Consider the following 440-nt stretch of genomic DNA (forward strand, 5'->3'; position numbering starts at 1 on the left):
CTGCGAGTTCGAGCGCATCTTTTCTATAATTTCGGGGAAAGAATGCAAACCTCTTAGGTTGTTTTTACCTTCCAAAGCACCCTGATCCGTAATTTGCCCGGATCCCAATATTTGCAAAAATCTGTCACGCGAGCACGGCAGTGCAGCAAACACCCGCTCATCTCGGGTACATGGCAGCATGAGCGAGTGATGGTGTCACCTTCCCCTTGGCTGATCCGTGCCCACCGCCCTGACTGTTTTGATACCTTAAAGCCAGCACTCTCATACCGCCCTGTGGGAAAACATCTTGCCGGCAGAGCCGGGCTCCCTGAAACCTCCTCTCTCCCTGCTTTAAGACGCCATGCTAGCGCTTGCTTAAAAATAAGCTGCTTTTTGGGGGGTTTCATGGGACGTTTGCACATGCTAGGGGATGCAGTTTGTGTTTCAGTGGCTGTTGGCAG

This window comes from Buceros rhinoceros, unplaced genomic scaffold, assembly GCF_000710305.1.
Source record: "Buceros rhinoceros silvestris isolate BGI_N320 unplaced genomic scaffold, ASM71030v1 scaffold40886, whole genome shotgun sequence".
In the NCBI taxonomy this organism is placed as follows: domain Eukaryota; kingdom Metazoa; phylum Chordata; class Aves; order Bucerotiformes; family Bucerotidae; genus Buceros; species Buceros rhinoceros.